The sequence below is a fragment of the Amblyomma mixtum genome, chromosome 2 (assembly GCF_055824585.1).
Source record: "Amblyomma mixtum isolate Tamu chromosome 2, ASM5582458v1, whole genome shotgun sequence".
Taxonomy (NCBI): Eukaryota; Metazoa; Arthropoda; class Arachnida; order Ixodida; family Ixodidae; genus Amblyomma; species Amblyomma mixtum.
In genome coordinates this window covers 234,084,412-234,105,859 of record NC_143013.1, presented here as the reverse complement: position 1 = coordinate 234,105,859, position 21,448 = coordinate 234,084,412, and positions in this window count along the sequence as shown.

Genomic DNA, 21,448 nt, shown 5'->3' with positions numbered 1-21,448 from the left:
GCAACGTATTGGGAGTTAACTTTTTTACAAATCTTCCCTAGCTTATCGGGAGCCGCGAAAACAACTATCACTTCTGCGCGTTTACCAATTTTTTCCAATAACGTGCATTACACCGTGAAAGGACATCTATGTATTCACAGCAGAGGTTGTGAGAGCCGAAATTGCCAGCCGAAGTTCGAGAAAACAAAGGTGATAAGTGAACAGAAAAGTCAGCTAACGCGTGAGATCATCGAAGCGGAACAAATCATCCGGTCAGCAGAATCTTGTGCCAGCACCCCCTCTTCGTCACTGTCTTCTAAAGAATTGTACTTTTTATCGATATACAAGTGATATAGCGTATGGCTCCTTCATGATTGTGTGTGTATGAATGATGAGTATGTATGACTGAGTGTGTTGTTTTTCCTTTATTTTTTCGTGGCCACATATTTTTTTTTACTGTCCAAGCAATAAAAAGTTCAGTTGCAAGTCAGCGCCCGTCCATGTGTCTTTCTTCTGTCCTCGTCCAAGTTCGCGCTGTTGTTCAGAGAAAAACTGAAATTCGCGCTGCATCTTTGGTTGTTCAGCGCCACTCGCAATGTGGTGTCGGCCGTGCACACGAGACACCTTTGTTCAGATTTTGTGGGCGTGAGCGTTCAATATAGTGGCAATCGCATTGAAACTTAGCACTGGTTTGACGATGATCTTTTATGTTCCAATTCATCAATATCAGTTGGCGAAAGTGAAATGAAAGCCGTTGTCACATCAGCCTATCAGTCCTCGGTTCTGGGGATGAAATCCTATGTTCCCAAAGTTTGAACATGCCGACAGTTCAGCGCCAGGCATCAGTGCCCCACGTGCGTACTTACAGGAATTCAATTTATGAAGCGAATTGAGTTTTGATCTTTTTTGAAATGAAATGAAATTTATTTCAGCAGAATCGGGGTACATCTTCGTGGCATCGAAGATTTCCTTGCGAATATATCGAAACATTGTGCAGGGGGCACGAGAGAACAGCATGCGGCAAAACAGCTTACGTCACAACAGTGCACAAAAACAGCCCATAGAAAAAAACGGCGCATTTAAAAAAGTGAGAACTTGCGCTGCGATAGGTGAATCGTGATGTTCTGGAGTTCTAAATACCTGGGGGCGGATACGTGGGACAGTCACCCTCGCGTGTATCTGCCTGTTGGGCATAGCGCTCAGCCGACGTATTCGCGGGTGGCTTTGGTTGATTTATGGGGTTTAACGTCCCAAAGCGACTAAGGCTATGAGAGACGCCGTAGTGGAGGGCTCCGGAAATTTCGACCACCTGGGGTTTTTTAACGTGCACTGACATCGCACAGTACACGGACCTCGAATTTAACCTCCAAAGAAATTCAACCGCCACGGCCGGGATCGAACCCGCGTCTTTCGGGCCAGCAGCCGAGCACCATAGCCACTGAGCCACCGCGGCGGCTCGCGGGTGGCTTTATGGGAAGGAGAGCACTCGTCCCGCGTAGCTCTATTCGCTATTGGTCATCCCCCACTTCCGTTATAAGAAACAGCACTAGCACCGGAGCTGGCTTTCTACCCACAGAAAGGCACTGGAAACGAAAAAATTGGCAGAGGCTTAGCTTGGTTAAGCCCGGTAAGTTGCGAAAGCATAAACCCTGGCTGCGCCTGGTTTGGCTGGTGGTGTGTCTTGGGAGCGCTCTTAGTGAAGCTTATGTTTACCAAAGTTTTGCCCATTTGTTTTACATGGCATCATGCTCACCACACGAGGGCCCCACGTGCTGGGAGATTTATGCTTGCCTCGGTCGCCAAAACGAGCGGCGTACGCTAACGGATGATTGTCTAGAAGCTGCGAGCTACGCGGCCAAAGCCGGCGGCCGAGGTTGCGGATAACCGCTGGATGGATGGCTGGATGGATGGATAGGAGCGCCGCCTTTGAAACGGGGTGGTGGAAATTGCCACCATGCTCAGCTTTTGTTTCGTACCTTTTTTGTATTTTCTATTTTTGTTCGTATTTTTTATTTTTTATTAATTTTTTATAACTTGTTATTTCCATTTTTCTATATTCATTTCTTTTCTTATTTTATTTTTATGTGCTTTATGTTTTTATTTTTTCTTATTTATTCCGTTTTCTTTATTGTAGTTTTTATTTTTTTATGTTTTCATGTTCTTATTTTTATTTTTTATTTTATTTTTTGTATTAGCGGCAGCTGCGGCGCGGCGCGGTGTGGTGGATGCTCTAGGACGATCGCGACGAGACGAGTTGGGGCCCTGTCTCTCTCGGTCTCGCGTGACGTCATAACAGAGGTCATGCTAAAGGTCAATGGTGGATCCGCCAGGACGACGCTGAAGGCTCGAACTGTGAGCAGTATTGCTTTCGCAATAAAAGAAGCTTTAAAAGCACCACATAGTGTCCCAGGGAGGTGCGCTATAAGGCGCATTGAGCTGCGCTAGCTAAGCGGGTAAATTAGGTTTTATCTTGTAACAAGACGAGCAGAACAATGTAAAATAAAATGAATAACAATAACTGACGCCGCAAACACGTAAGAATGGTTGAGGTCCACAATCATATGAGCAGAAAGTTCGCTAAACTTTTCAATACATAAAATTTCCCGCTAACAATGAAAAAAAAATAGCTCTCATTGAAGCACTGCTACTGTACGCAGTCTCTCACGCTTTCTGATTCTGTGTGCTTGTGATATAAACCACACAGAGCTTTCGAGCGTGGACAATCTGTACGAAACACTTCATGGCTTGGTGTCCAATTGGACGCGCAGACTATACAAGAAAATTTTAGGTGTACTCTTTATCATTGGTGTTTTAAAAAAGATCCCTGAACTGAACTTTCTAAGTCAATGTACAATATATTCGAAGCCGCAGTCACCATAAAGTGTATCTAACGCCTTTGCGTGTGGGTGCGATGGCACGTAGTCTCCACCTAATGGGAGAATGCCACCTGGGCCCGAATCTACGGCGAACGAGACCCTGTTTTCTTTTTTATGTATAGGTACTCAAGCAGCTACATCTTTCAAGTAGCTACATTTGTGTGTGCCTTGTCTCCTTCTTCGTCTGTGTGTGTTTGCTCTGTTGAACCATCACTATGAATCTACAGCAACTAGCCCAATCTGCATTTCTTCTACAGCTACATCTCCACTGCGAATATCCATCGCATGCCTTAGCAGGCTCAGGGCGGCTACGGCCAGTGCGAGCGTGAATAAAAGACGGAGGGGTGACTCCGGGGCAGCATTCTTCAGAGAGAGAGAGAGAGAGAGAGAGACTCTTTAATGAAGAGCAGAGAATTTAGCCGGCGTTTAAAAATCACTGGCATGCTACTCTGCGTAGGGAGGGGAATTTGGGAGATAAAGACAGAAGGAGAGCAGAGTGGAAGAGGTAAAAAAAAACGAAGATAAAATGCGGCCATGAAATGGGTACTAAGGATGCAATGGCGTGTATTGATGTAACCTATGGAGTGATGGAGTGCATAGTCCGTCAAGTGGGCTGACGAAGTTCACTGCAAGAAGAATGCATGAAGGTGACGTGCAAGGTTGGTAGTACTGTACGAAGCATCGGGGCCTTGTTTTTAGTGGCGAATCGCTGCTAATCCATTTTCCGAATTCGAGCGCACGTGCACCCCTGAAGCCTTCTTTGTGGCAGGTTGCCCACCTGCCCACCATGTTGTGGGTGACGTGATATGTTCGTGCACCGGGCAGGCCCTCACCTGGGCGGGGAGTTAGGAAAGGGTACACCCGGGTGAAAGCCCTAAAGTTCAATGCCTTCAGGGTGAAGACCTCTAGAGGAAGGGCCTTCGTAGAAAATGCGTTTAGATAAAGGCCTTAAGCTAAGGCCTGCATGGCAAATTCCTTCCGAGTAAAAGTGTTCTGCCCAAATGCCTTCATGGTAAAGGCCTGAAGGTGAAGCACCTCTAGCACTTAAGGAGCTTAAATGCGCCCCGTAACTAGGGCTCCTGAATAATATTGCAACGGATATTGTGAATGAAGACGAGGTGAACCATCTCGGTGGTGCGCGTGTTCTGGGCTTGGATGCCCTGTGCTCTCGGCCTGTGCTCTGTGCCCGGGTCGTTATAGCGTCGTTCTCGCCTTGGGCCACCTAACAATATACCACGCTTCGACGTTTTAAACCGTCTCGTTTCATGCAGAGGCCTGCTAAAGAGCACACAGGCTTCCACGCTGCTGTCGAAGGAAGTTTAGAGCATGGGCAACTAGGCAGGAAAGCTCACAATGGTTTGGGGCATTCTGCCGCCCAAACAGAAGCGTCGATCCGATTATTTAGTACTAAAGCAAAGGTAGGCAAAATCAAACACTACCATCTTTCGTTGACTAACAACGCCTAGACTCGTAATCTATTTCTACATTGGCACAAAAAGTGGCCTGCATATTTACCTTGAACTCATTCTAGGTCCTCTATTGATTCAAAATTATGTGTCCTATTGGGAACTTCGCGTGCAAAAACAAACAAACACATAATATAAACACAAAGCCCGAGAAGATCCATTCCACTCTGAGGGAAAGGCTCTGTTGGCGGCGGTTCAGTACACTGGTGTTTTATCTCTACTAAACAATCTCAAAACATCTTCTAGCGCTGATCATATGGGCTTCAATAATACAATTTTAAGGAATACATCACATAGCATTTGTTCCATGTTAACCGCATTATTTTCCCAGTCGCTATCAACTGGCACCATTCCTAACGACTGGCGCATAGCTAAGATAATACCCATTTTCAAATCAGGTGATCGTGCTTCTCCGCTTAACTATCGTCCCATCTCCTTAACAAGTACAGTTTGTAAATTACTCGAGCATATTATACATACTCAGGTCATCAACTACCTTGAAGATCATAACATTATCTTCGATCATCAGCACGGTTTTCGCAAGGGCTACTCATGCGACACCCAACTTGCCGGTTTTATTAACGACATTCATGCACTGATTGACGCTGGTTTTCAAGTTGACGCAATATTTTTAGATTTTTCTAAAGCATTTGATCGCGTTCCACACCAAAGGTTGTTGCTTAAACTTTCCCAACTGAACATTCACCCTAATATTATTGCATGGATAGCAGATTTTCTCTCATCTAGAATTCAGTTCACATCAGTTAACAACTCTAACTCATGTTACGCTAATGTTACGTCTGGAGTTCCACAAGGCAGTGTACTGGGACCTTTACTTTTCCTCATCTATATTAATGACTTACCCAATTGCGTGACGTCCGGAATCAGACTATTTGCTGACGATTGTGTGCTTTATCGACGTATAACCTGTAACACTGACAGCCAGCCACTGCAGTCTGATCTTGAAGCGATAAGCACATGGTGTTCTAATTGGTTAATGCCTTTAAATCTTTCCAAAACTAAGCTCATGTCTTTCACCAACAAGCCACGTATTCCTACCGCCTACTTTCTTGATAACAATAGTGTAGAATTCACCACAAATTACAAGTATCTTGGCATTAACCTTCAATCCGACTTATCATGGAATCATCATATTAATCTCACTCTTGCCTCCGCTAACCGCACTTTCGGACTTCTCAAACATAATTTAAAAGAGGCCGCGACACATGTAAAAAAACTAGCGTACACCACATTAATCCGTCCGAAACTCGAATACGCGTCTGCCATTTGGGATCCTCATCAGAATTATATCATCAGTAACATCGAAGCCCTGCAAAACCGTGCTGCGCGATTCATCTTTTCTGATTATTCATGTTACACCAGCGTCACCTCATTGAAGACTAAAGCCGAGTTAGATAACTTAGCACTGCGCCGAAAAATTTCCCTTCTATCACTCTTCCACAAGCTTTATCACCATCCTTCCCTTCATGATGAATTCTTTCAGCCACCGCCAGTTATCTTTCCACGTCGTGATCATCCTTACAAAGTTAAACGCATTAACTGCCAGTCATTCCATTATGCCTATCCTTTTTTACCACGCACAATAACCGAATGGAACGCTTTGCCGTCAGAAATTGCCACAGAATCTGATCTAAATAAATTCCAACATCTTATGCACTCATGTTTCAACAACTAAAAAGGTATTTTTTTTAGCGTTCTTTTCTTCTGCCTTGTCTTCTTTTTATTTTATATTTTTTTGTTTTTTTGTTTTGTACTTCAGCGCACCTTTTCCAGTGTCGTCTTTTTCTTTTTCTAGCGTTGTTGTTATTTATGCTCAAATTTTGCTGTTATGTGCATTGTTGCGACCCTTTCTGTGAATGCCTATTTATGATTAATATTTTGTAATTTCTATTTTACTTTAGTGCAATATTTTTAACCTTATAACAATGCTTTGTACTTACTCCCCCCCCCCCCCCCCCCCCCCCAATGTAATACCCTCAAATGAGGGCCTTTGGGGGTATTTTGAATAAATAAATAAATAAATATTCCTCCTACTCGAAGGCGTTCTTCACTGGACAACACCGTAAATTCCCATATAGCGCATAACGTTGGCTGATAACCATCGGCACTAAAACTGTCTTCATGGTATGAGCCTCGTTTTCCGAAGAAAAAAGTTTACCAGTAAAGACGAGAAATGAGGTGCCTGTCTTGAGATGAGATGTTTAGGAAGACGCTACATGAAACCGTCTAGGTTCATGTAGCGGCTTCGTAAAAAGCACACAGGACCCCACGCAGCTGCCGGAGGGAGTTCAGAGCATCGACAAAGAAACTTAGTAAAGGTTCGTGGCGTTACGCCCCTCGAATATTGGACCGATTATTTACAACTAAAGAGAAGGTCGACAAATCAAACACTACCACCCATGGCTGACGTACTTTCTATGGGAAACACAAATAAAGAAACAAGTTGAAAACATAAACACAAAGGACCAAGGCGATACATGCCACTCTCTGGGTGTGAGCTAGAAAACAGGCAAGCAAATATCTGGACAGCAGTTGGGGGACAAATCAACAAATGTCGGTTAAGAAAAGAGTTAAAAAAAAAACAGAGAGGGCTCTGTGGAAAACAGGGATGCTGACGAAATCGGCACTGGGAACATGCAGAATGTGTAAGGAGGAAATTGCCAAAGAAAATATCATTTCATTTCATTTATTTACCCTTAGGGCCCTTTCGGGGATAACACAGGGGAGGGGGGAAGGGGAATACAACTGTTCAAGATTTTTTTCTTATTTACATAAGCAAGAACGCACCTATAAGGTAACCATAGTATATATAAACGAAAAAAATGTAGGAAGAAATAAACTAATTTCGAACCTGTGTATTTATACAATAGATATACAGATTTGAATTATTACACAAGCTATAACAGAATTAGCTCTGCACATGAAGTGAAAAAAAAACGAGATAAGTAGTCTAAAAAAATCAATAAGAACAAAGCAATCAAAACGGCCTAACATTAAATACCTTCTAGAGTCTTCAGGAAGGTTGAAGGGAAAATCTTTGTTGTTCGAGGCCAGGTTAGGAATTTTGCGGACTAACACATACCGGGTGAGGTAGAATGAAATGGGCACATTATGCGCTGCGTGTGGAGAGGAGAAAACGGCTGAACACTGTATACTTTTCTGTAAAGCGCTTCACCCTACAATTGAAAAAAGCGGGGCTGATTTATTCAAAGCATTGGGGTTTAAGGAGATTCAAGAAAAAATATACTTTAAGCGGGTGGCTACTATCAAGGCAGTATAGAATTTCACGAGTCTCGCCTAGGTGCCTTGAGCCGCCACCCGATTGAAAAGGTTGAGCCTTATTCTTCCAAACATGGTGCGCCTAGGGGCTCATACACGTTCAGATGAGGGTGCTAAATACTCCACGTGTTTGCAGCTGTCTTATGTACGGTACATTTATGTGAGGGATATTAGGACATTGTGCACTGTGATGATACAGCATTTGCTTAATTTCGATTCTTTTGCAAATATTTCAGAATAAAGAGTCATAAATTGTTTTCAAAGCATCTATTTCACACTGCAAACAATCTAAAGAAGCAACACATTGTAAGGGGTGGCCTTGGGCTGTACTCTCAAGGTTTAACTTGAAAAATGGAGCCAAAAAGAAAAAATAATTGGTTGAGTACGACTAAAATGATAGCGGCGTTTGTGAATGGTCATTTTCCAGCGAACACCAAAGCGTGCTATGATCTCGTGTTGACTAAACCTGCGATGCAATTACGTATTTTTCAGCTATCTTGCTGCGCTTTTAGTTCTCCAGAAAGACGAAATCCTAGTCGGGAATTGGAGTGAGCAGCGGAGCAACGCAGACTTGGTCGAAGATCCAGGCAGGTCTTTGTGCTCGTCATTTTCGTCCGGATGAAGCCACTCCTCCTGCCTTGGATTCGTCGTGCCAACTTCCTTCACCGTCGGTTGGTGAGGATCCAGTGTCGACACCGCAGGTCTCCATTCCCGAGGGACCAGCCACCTCGTCGTCCTCGTGGCTGCGGTTTTGCTTACAACGCTTGGAGGACCGGATCTGATCTGAGAAGAGAAAACAAGCGTAGGATGAGAACCAAAGAGCAGGAGTCCGCACAATTCAACTGCACAACACAATACTCCCTTGCTGCGAAGTAAATGAGAGGAGGCCTACACCTGTTTTCGGCGTCCATCGTTTGTTTCCTAATACCTACAACTGTTACGCAATGTCCAAAGCATGGTATTCAGCAGGCAATGCCAATGAATACCACGCTGTTGCTGCAGTGATACTAGAATGCACATATTAACGTTTAGCCACGCCGCACCTCGAGTGTAGTAGCCAAAATGTGCGAAATAGAAGTTTATGATCTCAACTTCCGCATGTGAAATCTCAACCTTGCGAGCGCTTCCCGATTGGGCCTAACAAGCCGTTATTTACCATTCACACCTGAAGCGAATGCATAGCGCAGGCACGGCGACAGGACATTGGGAAACAGACGAATGGCTTCCAAACATAATTGTAATTACCATCATGCCACGCTATTGATGCCCCCCCCCCCCCCCTTTAAAAAAAAATCTCGTCTAAAGAGCACAGCTTAGACTCAATTATTCTGGAATAAAAGTTCGCTCTAATTTGCGCCGGTTGACCACTGCGTCATCGTAGTCGTACAACGGCAAAGGGGCCACGCAGTTGTGCGTGGTATCAGCCAGATGGCGGTGTCAGAAAATTCATCTGCAGATCCGCACAACTGCAGCTTTTCTATACACGGAGAGAACACATTTCAGAACAACAGACGCTTAAGAAACAATCTACGAGCAATATGAGAGGTTCTCAAGGGCAGTTTTTTTTATCAATTAGAGAAACGGATGCCACCTGTTACCTGTTGAGCCTGAAACGCACCCATCAATAACCACACGGGGACATAATATTTACTTTCCACGTTAGTTCTAAGTAGCCGGAATCAAAATTCCCCTTACAATTTTTAAGAATCTGCGGTGCCCCCGCCTAGGTTATCCTATACGAAGCACTGAATAATATGCAAGTTCTGAGAAGGCATTAACGTAACTTTCGATTCTTCTTCCGTTTGTTCGGGACTCGTTGCGGTGATGTTTATCGGTTGACGGCTCGCAAAGTTTCCTTCTCGCCTTCGGCACCATCGTCGTCCGCGGCATCCCGCATCCCCATCAGTGTCTCCGTAGCGTAGCGGCGACCACTTTCGATATAGGAGCCAAAGCACAAAGTGTTTGCGGATTCCGACGTCTCGGCGGCTGTTCTGCATCTCTTCAAATTTCTCCTGTGCTGCTCACAAAATGTGGTCCACGTTAACCTGCATGGTCAAATGGACAGGCATATGATCGGCAATGTCGAACTGATAGACTGCAGCAACTTCGACCAAGCTCACTCGGCTTCGAAATATCAAGTGACACTTCTAATACTTCAGGCTCTTCACGCGTGCCGGAAAGAATCGCTGGTTGACGAGAATGAATCATGACGCCAGCAATCGGCTTTACTTTCAGAGATAGATTTTAAACCGGAGGGGGGGGAGGGGGGGTACGGTAGAGCGATAACGAGACGCATCTATGCTAGTTTCCTTGGGGTGTTTCGAACCAGAGGGATTAAGGAGAGCTGGTGGTTGTCTCTTTTGGAAATCCATGAGCGTCGGCCTCGTTTTGAGACTTTCCAGTGTTTTGCCTCTACCTTTTGGAGTCTTTCACAGTAGAACAGGTTCTTAGGTGTTCGAAGAGAGAGAGAGGTGGAAATCCAAGCTGGGCTAGAAGGTGCTATATGAAGTGAGGCATGGGCTTGGAAGCAAGTAGGTTAGTCAGACGGACCTTTCGTTGACGATGGTATGATCATTCTAGCGGCACAGCGGTGCGTGCCTGCGGAAAACGTGGTTGGACTTGTGTTTCATGGCTGCTGCCCCGAGTTCTTGTATTTTGCATTTTCTGAGTTGCTGGAAATGGTTATCTGCTACTTATGTCCCTGCTTTGTGCCTTTTGTGTCGCACAAATAAAAAGTATCGTACCGGAACGGAAGAAGTGCTGCAGGGAGTTTATTTTTCTCATTAAACTTGGCCTAAAATGGTGCGATTGTTTTAAGGATAGTAGCCGACTTTACGAATGCTGGGCGCAAAACCTACTACTGGTCTGTAGGCTACTAGTGGATGCCTAGTATTAACCTATGATTGCTGTTATGCTCTGTTGTTGTCGATAGATTATAGGCCAAACACACTGCAGCTTGATGTAGTATCACATGCCACAACGCAACTGTACCTTTAAATGCCAGAAAAGGCAAACTTTTACCCAACTATTGTGTGCCTCTTATACGTGTCACACGCGTAAGTTTAATGACACTTTCACAAAGTGCAATTTCCTTGAAAGAATGCAGCTCTTAGTGCGAGCTGGCACAAATAAAAATGAAATGTCATTTCTAAAAGATCGCACTTTTGGTGGATGGTGCAGCATCATGTCGAAATTAAAGTGCTTTCGCCTAAATACCTAGCGAATACATTTTTTTGGAAAATTTAATTACTTCAAGTAAATTTCCCGAGCTTGATTTCCACATATCAACAGACGTTATTAACTACAAATATGCATCAAATGTAATGCCCATGCTACAAAGATGTTTATAATGTCGCCCAACCGAATGGCAGAAGGGTTGAAATGCGGGCCAGTTGGTATATTGTAAATTTAAAATGACCATCCACGAAAGACAAGGGACAAGAGAAGGATTATTCACGCCACAATGACTGGCGTTGTGGTGCGCACACTCCTTTCCTTGTCCCTTGTCTTTTGTGACTGTTTTTTTTAATTAACCGAATTGCATTCGACTCGACTGCGCCCAGTGCTGCCACGCGAATTTCTGAGCGACATTCAGCTGAAATAAGTTCTAATCAATGGAGCTAGTAGAAGATATTCGTGATGACCGACAGCCGTCGTCGTCGCTTCGCCGAGCCCACAGCCACGCCGAACGACTTCTTTGGTTAAGTGGACATCAATTTTCATATGTGTTGCTCACATTTCAAACGCGAGAGCGTTAAGGAGGTCCTGGCGCGGAAAAAGTCGGCGTTGCCGTCACAGTCTAGGTACGTGAACGGCTACCGCGGATCCGTCGCGTCGTTCGTGCCTGAAAAATCCCAGACGCAGCAGCTGCAGAGGCTTCGCAAAGCGGCTCCCTTAACAGACCAGTATTGGCCCCTCGCCTCGCGCCTGGCTACCGATAGCGGCTGCCAGTAAGAGGAAAAACGCCAGGCTGCCCCTCGTCGCACCTGGCTGCAGATAAGCATTGAACCCGCACCCCTCTTCTCTCCCGCAAGCTCGGCTGCTGATGAGCGTCGAGAGCTGACGACACTGTCGCGTTCTACTCTTAAAGGCGAAGCTTAAGCGGCGTTCAAGTTTTCTGCGGCTTCTTTAGCAAATATTTCTTGCATGCGCTAAATGGGCTAGAGTACACCACACAGCATTTAGCGCATAAGCTCGAAATTTGCCCGCAAATCTACCTGTGAAGACATCTGTGCTGTAGTGCTCTTGTTCACAACGCTGTGTGAACAAATTAAGTACACCCATATTCATATTCACAGCGCTTATATCTTTATTGTCCATTCATTACGACAGTTCTGTCATCGATGTCACCGCACACCGATGTCATCGCGCGCCAGGGAAACGCTTTGTAGCCGGTTTGCTGACAATGCGTAGGTCCGGCGCTTCCCGCTAATTGTTGCTGCTCTTCAGATGCGACGAATGCTTACTTTTAAATTAATATATCTAGAAGTATAGGATTTTATCTGCAGAAGCGAGGAACGACTGGCCAAACTGGCAAGTGCTTCCACTTTCGCAAGCTGAAATTGAAGAATTACAACATGCGGCACCTGCGTCACACAACTGCGTAGTTTCGTTGCAATTTTCACTATCCTCCATGTTGCGCCCACGAAATCTGAACAAGAGATTCTAGTTTGCGCGACTGGCAGCACATCGAGAGTGGCACTGAACAGCCATACCTTCACCGCGAATTTGCAATGTTGGGTACATTTTATTGATATCCTCGGCGGTCGGAAATGGTTTGCGCCATTCCAGGAAGTACATTATAGGTGACATTTTACAGCGAGGTGAAAAAATCTGTCAGGCTAACCAGGTTGATCATGCTAGGGAATATAGTTTTCTAATGATTGCAAGCTTAAAATATCCCATTGACTAACGCTGTGCTCGCTACTGGCGGTGCACAGGTGGTGCAGGTTGCTGAGGTCCAGGAAAGATGGGTATGCATATTATGCGGATTGATGTAGAATTATGGAAGCCGACACCTGAGAACAAGCATAGGCTAGAGAGACTATCTCAATTTTAGAAGCATAGAAATACTGGCGACTCATTTCAATGCAATTGCGCATGCGAACTGCAATGATTGAAAGTTGACTTCTACGTAGTAAGGAGGGCGACAATTTTCTACTTATGTCCAAATGATTGCATAACCCAAACTTTCAAGCCGATGCCGTGGCAGCTCATCGTTTTAAATTTCAAGGCATGTTTAACCTTCAACACGGAACCCTCAAACCTTAAACACGAAATCTAAAACTTGGAATTTTTTTCGGGGATGCAAGGAATATGGAATGTATGTAACATAAGCAACAAGGCAGCACAGTCCGAACCCACTGTGAGACCAATGCTATTACCTGGACTATTTTCGCTCTGTGGCAGCTTCAAAGGCAAGAAGACGGAAGAGAGTGGCAAAACTTTGAGGGCACACTTCAGCGACGGTTTAAAGAGATTCTGAACCAAATTTTGGAGGCTGCTCTTTTACATGTAAACAACAGCTTTACTGCCTAAAATTTGTAAAGGTAACAAGCATTTTACCTAGAAAAAGTGGACAGCACGTTTCCTTTCGCGATTTATTGCCGTATCGTTGCACCTGGCGGCCGCCTGTGGACGGGGCGACTAGACGTCATAACACCCGTGAGCCCACTGTTCCCGCAGGAGCTCGCCATCGCTACTCGCGGGTTTCGCCTGTTTGGGTCTCGGACGTTTTGAGCATAAACGCTTGGTCTACCCAAACTGCAGTGCGACATCGTGCTTCGAGTGACGCGACCGGTTGCCTGACACACTAGGGTGTCATGACGTCACGCTTTTCACCTTGCGGCGGCCGGGAGGTCTGAGCGCGATCATAAAACAAAAAATAAAACAATCCGCGAAAAAAATATTTGAAGTGACGACTAGATTTCGGTGTAATCACTTTCTGAGAATCTATTAGCAGCAATTTGGTTCAAATTTTAGAATTTTCTTCGGTATCCCTTTAAGAGTATGACGTGAAGACTTTAAGGGAGCCATCCGTTCAGCGGCATGTCGTCCACTTTGTGTTTCACTTCGCCCGCACAGATACTTTTCCTTCTTTCCCCATCACATAAAACTTGCACTTCCTGAAGAGTACGATATCATTTCATTAAAGATTCCGCCTGCTTAAGCATACGCCTTTTCTGTAGACAAGGCTCTGCCTACATGCCCATATATGGGGAGTAAGTCATTCTATGCTTCACCTAGGTTGCTTTTCCCGAGCAACCTTTCGCGGCTAATTTCTCACTTGTTTGCTACAGTGGACACATCGTAATTGCGTAAAAAGGTTGAAGCGGGTCACTTCATTTGCCGCTCAAAACGCCGCCGGATTTTCTGGCGAACGGGAGCCTTATCGCTATTCCGTTAAAATCCATACAAAGAAAATGCAAATAAGAACGGCGCCTACCTCCAAAACACTTATCTGCGCTACTGTAATCCGCGAGGAATTAGTGCGTTGCCAACTGCGAAGATGCAGCACGCAAGTGGCTTTCACAAATACACGGCTCCCGCGGCAGGAGCGGTTGCGGCACTGCTATATCACGCACTCTCTGATATGGCGCACCAAGTGACAACAAACTTCGCCCTAACTCCCGCTGGTGCGTAAAGCCGGAAACACATGCGACCTTTTATTTCCGACGAAATTCGCTCGGCAGGAAACGTCTGGCGGAGCGACGCCCGGCCGGAGATACATGGAGCGAATAAGCGGCGGCGCGCTGCCGCGTATGCTTCGCCGGGAAAGCAAATTTGACAATCGGCAAATACCACTGAGTGAGCAGCTCTTTGAGAGCAGCGATGCTGACCCTTCAGTGAATGTCATGGAAGTGTTCATTTCGACAACACTGTACTAATTCTAGCACGCATGCTCACGTGTCTATAAGGATTTGCGTGCTCAAATGCATGCCATCGCGTACCTTTGGATGCTCGCCCATCCTGGGATACCAGCGGCAGCTATCTTCTGCGACATTTTCGCTTCAGAGAGGAAAAGCAGCCACTTCTATCGAAGATTTGGGCGGGTTCCAGAAAAAGTGACATTTCATCTATGATAAAGCGTTTATGTTAAAGATAACAACGTTTCGTTGCCAAAATCACAGCGTAGCGCTTCGACCATGTTGGCGACGGCAGGCACAAGCAGGCACAGGCAGCCAAGCCGGAAGAGCTGGCTGTCTGCGCTGCTATTGGTGCGTTGCAGCCGCTGCTTCCGGTCTCATCGGACGCCGTGCGTCAGTATCTGGCAGGTCCAGAAATACAAAGTTTTCCGGCAAAAATTAAATGCGGTGCTGCAGTAATTTGTAGAGTGGTGGCTTGACACCATGCCGCCCCAGGTTTGCCGCTACAGCGCAACTGCAGAACACCGAATGCAGCCTTACTTGGCCCTGACACATTTTTGTTTGCTTCGATGCGCGCGCCTCCCATATAGCGCGTAAATAGTAGCGACCATCTGCAGCCTTCATTCGTAGCGAGTGTCAGTTCCCAAACAGAGGAACGCTGCACGTTCAAATTAATATGCTTTTATGTGCCCTTGAGAGCGTGGGCGTAGTTTGAAGACACACAGTTCACAATCGTAGTGCGCGCTCGCCGCCAATAGCAGCTTCGCGAAGCGGCCACGTAGGCGTGTGTGCCTTGCATTGTTGGAAGCGGCTATATATTACTTCTATTCTTTTGCAAAAAATCGTAAGAAAGAGCCATGACGATATTTTTCAAAAATGTATGTCGCATAAAAAGCAAAGTACAAAAAATAAATCACAGCATGAGGATATTCAGTTTCTCATGAGTTATATACAGTGCGGAACAAAAAAGCTTGGGTGAGGCAGAGATCCTCACAAAGAAAAAGTCGAGCGGAGTGCACATGGACACATGAATCTTTATTCGGTCATTATTCATAATACAAGGCTTAGTTCAAAAAGATGAAATGAGTTTTCTCTTTTGCCTTACACTACTGAGATATGGCATCAAGTTAGATGACTCTCCCGTACAATGTCGACTGATCAATTTAACATAGAACTGCCTACCCGTATTACTTCTGCTGTTGTATTCAAATGCTGTGTTATGAACCGCCAATATGTCGTTAACAAAACAGACGGCAGTATTTGTGAATAAATAAGCGGCAGTTCAGCTACGGTCGCCCATTGAAATGCGGGCGCGCAATTTTCGGATCTTCAGCTCCACTCTCTCTCCAGGAAGGCTAGTTCCGATTCGGAAATCGGAGCCTGCAGCGCTGAAATGTAGGCTTCATCAGGTATACAGCCTACACCCACGGCTTCTCCCGGACGGAGCTCCGCTAGATCTGGCTTGTCCCGCCAGCTTTGTTCAGCTTCGGTCGCCGAGGATCGGAGGCGTCACCGCAGCTCCCCACACCTGAGGGTCCGGCCCCCTCGCTGTCGCTCTGGTTGCGCTTGCAAAACTTGGAGGCCCGGTATTCAGCTGTCAAGATGAAGAGGCGAGCAGTAAGTATCAAAGAGCTGTTTGCTGTGCAACTGAACAAAACAAGATAACATTTCCTCGGAGCTATAGAAAAATGAGACGAGGCTTACAACTTGTTCTTGTGTCCGGCGTCTCTGCTTTGCCTTTAGTAACTAGAAATGGCATGCAAATGTAGGCTGTGTGTGCTGGAGGGACATTAGATCGCAAATATATATTTTATCATGCCCTCGTTGCAAATAGAGCAACGGAAAAAGAGCGCCATATACGATTAACTGTGATTAGCTGGCGCAAGTGGATGCTGGCACTTGCATGTGCTAGAGACTTGGGCGGAAAAAGGCGTTACTAGCTTTTGGAGCTTAAGTGCATACAAACCACAGACACGACGATACGAAATCAGAAGCGCGAATATGTCACTGCCTGACAACATGATAATTACGATCATGCCACGCAACCGACAACGCGCAAAGAAACAACCCGTTTTGTTTTTGTTTAAATGATCGTATTTACAGCCACGAAGAGGTTCTAGAGGGGTGCGAAATCCGTGTATTAAAAAAGCTGGATTAAAATAGGAACAGGGGAGGAGACCTGGAATGTTATCGCCAGGTTAGAATTATATTGAAAACAAAAGATAGTGCGCACGAACGAATAGCTGTATATATCTATACATGCATCCTTCCTATTACAATACACCTTTGTAAGACAGCGCTTTTTGTCGCTACGTTCTCCTTTGTCAGTGTGCGCTGGATTTTGCTTTCAAGACGGACTACATTCAACTACCCAAAATCGCTTTTCAGCAAGGTTGAACAAGCCAGAAGAGCTCAATATAAACTAGTAATGTACGAGGGTGTACCCAAAAGAAACCGGACTAAATTTTTTGGTCGCCAAAGCTTCTGTGGTACCGCGTTTTGCCACTAGGAGCGCATAGAACGAACATTCCAGAGTCAGTAAGCCGAGTGCTGTCGTTGAAGGAGGTCAGACTAGTTTAGGCAGAGTTTTAGAGTGACGACTGTTTTGTCTGAATGTCGTTTTTGCAATGCCTGATTTTCGTGGACAGCGTGCGCCGGTGAAATTCTGATTTTTGCTCGGAAAAAGTTGAATGGAAACTCTTGAAATATTAAGAAAGACGTACAAGGACGATGCTATTAGGAAACTCAAGTGTTCCTGAATCGAATCCTGAATCAAAGCAACAATCATGCCAATGGAAAACTTCAAATTCACCTCGCCTCAAGAAAGCTCGTCAGGTGAAACCAAACCTTAAAACAATGCTGATTTGTTTTTTCGGCGTGAGAGAGTCGTCCATTGAGAATTTGTTCCGCAGGGTCAGACAGTTAGCCAGGCTTTCTACTCGGATGTTTTTAAAAGATTGGGCAACAGTGTGCGGTGGAAGCGGCCAGATTTGTGGCGGTCGGGTGACTGGTTTTTCCACCATGGCAATGCCCCTGCTCACACAGCCCTGTCTCTACCACAATTTTGGACCAAAAATAGCATTACCCGTATTCCTCAACCATCATACTCTCCCGACCTTGCCCCGTGCTACTTTCTTTGTTTTCTAGAATGAAAAAATAGGTGAATGGAAAGCGTTTCGCTGATGTTGCTGAGGTGAAGAAAAAAACGACGGAGGCACTGTCAAGCATCACAAAAAATGAATTTAAACAATGTTTTGAAAAATGGAATGAAAGATTCGACAAGCGTATCATTGCAAGTGGGGAATGCTTTGAAGGAAATTGAGGGTCTGTGCTTAAAATGTGAACAAATAAGTTCGCACAAAAATAAGTCCGGTTTCTTTTGGGTACCCCCTCGTATAAGCAACAAACGTGCCACTAATCCCCGGTCTCTTTATTACTGCGTCGTCGTAGCCTCATAACTGGAAGCCGGGCCACGCAGTATTCAGCAGTATTGACCGAACGACATTCTTTGGACTCAAAATTGCGGAGAGAAAATCTACACAGCTTAGTAAAACTGCATGCATCGCACTCACACTGGGAAGTAATTTCAAAACAACGAAGGCAGAAGAAAAAACCTACGAGCAACACAAGAGGTTTTTAATGGCTCTTCTTTAAAGAATTTCAAATTCAATCATAGCGTGCATAACCAACTCGCCCATCAGTTCGTGCTTTCAAAACAGTATCTAAAACAACTTGTGGCTCTGGCGCTAACTAAATTGTGAGCAATTTGAAAATGCCGGTACTGCTCGTTGCCGGCAGAAATGCGTTCACTCTTAAACCGCGCCGGATACAATATTGTATGAAACAAATTTACGTACGAGGCGCAAACGAAATTCTGATTGAAGTTACAAAGCATAATCTGCTTTTTCTACACTACGTTGTCTTATCGGAACTACTAAATTGTATTCAAGTGCAGACAAGGCAACAACCTACCTTCATGTTCCTGTTGCAATCGTTTGGAACCCTTTCCGCTTCCATTCGTTGGCTCGCGGCTCGCTGCTCTGGCGGCCTTCCCATTGCCACCACAGAACCTATATCTGAGCGACAAACACTTTCGATGAACGAGCCGATGCATGAGGCGCTTGCGAATGTTGTGGTCTGGATGGCTTTTCTCCATTTCTTCTATTTTCTCCTTGGATAAAGCTATAAGGCCGTTCAGGTCCATCTTCACGATGAAAGATATAGGAATAAGCTCCGAAATGTCGCAATCCAGAAGATAGTGTTCAGCAAATGCGACAAAGGACGCTCAGGTATGACAACCCAAGTCACACATTCCACCCTTGGATCCACGTGTGCGAGAAATGGTCGCTGGTAACGAAAGTGATTCTGTGCTGCACCAATAGGCTTCATCTTCAGTACACAAGGGTGATATTGTTGGCGCTGGCGAGTCAGACAGATAAGGGGACAATGGGTGTGGTTCCCCAGGGATACTTGGAATCAGAAAGCAGAGGGAATAAGGAGACGAGAGCCCTCCTCTCTCTCGCTGCTTCCTTTCCCACATCCTTAACAATGGAATTGGCTTTTAGGTATTGAAAGAGGGGCAGGTGGAGGAGATACCAGCTAGGCTAGGAGGTGCGATAAAAACTGAGGCTGGAACTTGGAAGCAAGTAGATGAGTCAGACTTTGGCTTCCGGGATCATAGCTTCGTCATTCCTTTGGCGCCACATCGCTTGCATGCGTAAAACAAAATGCGACAAATGCTTTATGTGTGCGACCCTGAGCTCCAGATGCTCCCTTTTCTTAGAATGGCCGAAAATGGATATCTTTGTTAGTATCTCTGCTTTGTGTCTCTTATTAGATGGTAATCAAACAAGTTTCGCGCATCACCAATCCTTGTATAAAATTAGAAAACTCGGCAGATGCCAGGAAGAAAATGGAGAGCTAAGTACAGCAAGGACTTTTGACTCTGTAAACTACGTCCAGAAAGATGCGGTGCCGTTAACTTTTCTAACAGAATGTGTGTGTGTTGGATACGGAAACTGTTGATGTTCGAGAGGCCACATCCGGCCGCCTTGTTCTAATTGACCTTTGTTGATATGTCCCATTTTCTTAATGAATTTGACTCATCCACAGTGCAGTTTTAAAACTGATTCCGATTGAAGTTTACTGAAAGGTCTGATTGGTGTAAATACATTTTGCTCAACCCCAGTGCGGCCTAAAGCATTTACCCAAGCGGAACAGGCAATCACGCCAATATTGGAAACGTATTCGGAAAGGCCGGTCCTGGATAGGAACAGGGTGAAATTAATCAACTGCAACATTGGGCCGATTACCCGTGTCACTTGGGTATCGCCTCCGACAGCGACAACGTATAATTTTATGGCAGAAATGGGTATGTTTTACGCTATCATGGGGTCTCATAGCGCCATATGTGGTAATTTCTCGGAGCGTGTTTGTCCCGTACGTGTCATGCTAAGATTAGGCACAATTCTATCAAGATGCCCTTGTTCCCTGCCGGGCGCGGTGAGCAAGTGCCTACTTGCAATTCACAAGAATTGCAACTGGGCTTATTCCGAGAAAGGCTCTTTGAAAGTGAGGAGAAAGTTTTTTTTTCAGATTCGAAACGATGACCTGTGCACGAGAGATGTGGTAATATCTGGGTAATGAAAGGAAAAATCTTCAACAGAAAAGATAGTTCCTGGAAGATATTTCCCCGAAGAAAGGTCACAGCAAAAGTTCCTCTGAGGAACGGCTGCTGCTCAAGAACACTGCTGCTTTTCCCTTTCAAAGGAATTAAATCAATTGACAATGGCCGATTCTCATGAACCTGCTAGGGTGACAACACAGGGAGTGGCGCTACAATGGAGAGAGGGGTCTATCCCGGACAATGGAGTGTAGGGATTTATCCTGTTCTCTACTACTCCCTGTTTTCTCCCCTTTTTTATTAGGTTGCTTGGCAACCTTCTCACATGAATGACTAACTATTTGGCTTCCATGTAACATAATTTCAGATATACATTGCGCGGGCTGTGCAATTCTAAAAGATAAAATTTCTCGCTTTGCTCACCAGTTATAGGCGCGGACTATACAGTATCTTAAAATATTGCCGCATATGCCATCAAAATTCCCTACGCCTATTGTATTACGAGGTTACACTTCCGCTGTGCGTGCACATATATTTTTATGCGCCGGTCGCACATGTTGTTCGTAGGGCCTATATGTACCGGGTGTGGAGAAAATAAAGAAGAAAAATTTTCTCAGAAGACACTGAGCCCTGGTGACAGGTGCGCGCTGCGTATGGTAAGCTATAGAATTACCCACGTCCGGCACAAATGTATTGTTTTCACCTAGCCCTATAATCAAAACTCGTGATCACGATAACAAGCTTAAAATACAGAGCGTTTCGTAAAACATTGCTGACTGACAGGGGTCCACGGCATTTAAATATATCATGAGCCCCACGGTCAAATCATCTTGAACTATTCACATTAAAACCGCTCCTTTAAAACACATATCTACAACCTCCGTAACCGGCTTGTGCCCTATTTTTTTTTTTGCTTTCTTGACACCATGTCATGAGAGTGAGCAGTTATCTGGGTGTTGGGAGAAACGTCCCCGGAACCTACATCCCCGCGAAAAAGGTCCCATGAGGAAGTATCGTCTAGGAAAATATTTCCTCATGTAAAGAAAAAAATATCTTCCGGAACCCACTTGACACTGAATTGCTCTCTTTATTAGACTCTGCTTTATACTTGAGAATAGATGTAAGCATGAGGTATTTTGTAGTACCAGACCACGCCATTGTCATGCAGTCCAGGTCATGCAAAGGAAAAGCCTTTCTGCAGGTGACTTCGCAGAAGCGCCGAACGATCCATAGACGTACATGCTCTGTACCGCTACCCTTTCTCCGCCCTCATCGTTCTTCACGGACGCCCCGTATCTGTCGTTTGTTCAGTCGCTTCAGTGCCGACACCTGCAATCG